Genomic DNA, 212 nt, shown 5'->3' on the forward strand with positions numbered 1-212 from the left:
GAGTATGCAAATAATTTCTTATTCTTTACGACCTGCAGCAAATTTTTGTTCGTATACATCAACTTTGAGTGCGACAGACCGTGCTACAGTGTCAAGTATACTGGATGATCGTTGACGCACTTAGGATACTTGCAATTTCTGTAAAAATTCAGTTGAAGGCACCTGCACATGGTTGAATAAGAATATGAATCATTGCAAAATGACCTTCACGA

Source organism: Plasmopara halstedii (genome assembly GCF_900000015.1).
Source record: "Plasmopara halstedii genome assembly, contig: Scaffold_323, whole genome shotgun sequence".
NCBI lineage: Eukaryota > Oomycota > Peronosporomycetes > Peronosporales > Peronosporaceae > Plasmopara > Plasmopara halstedii.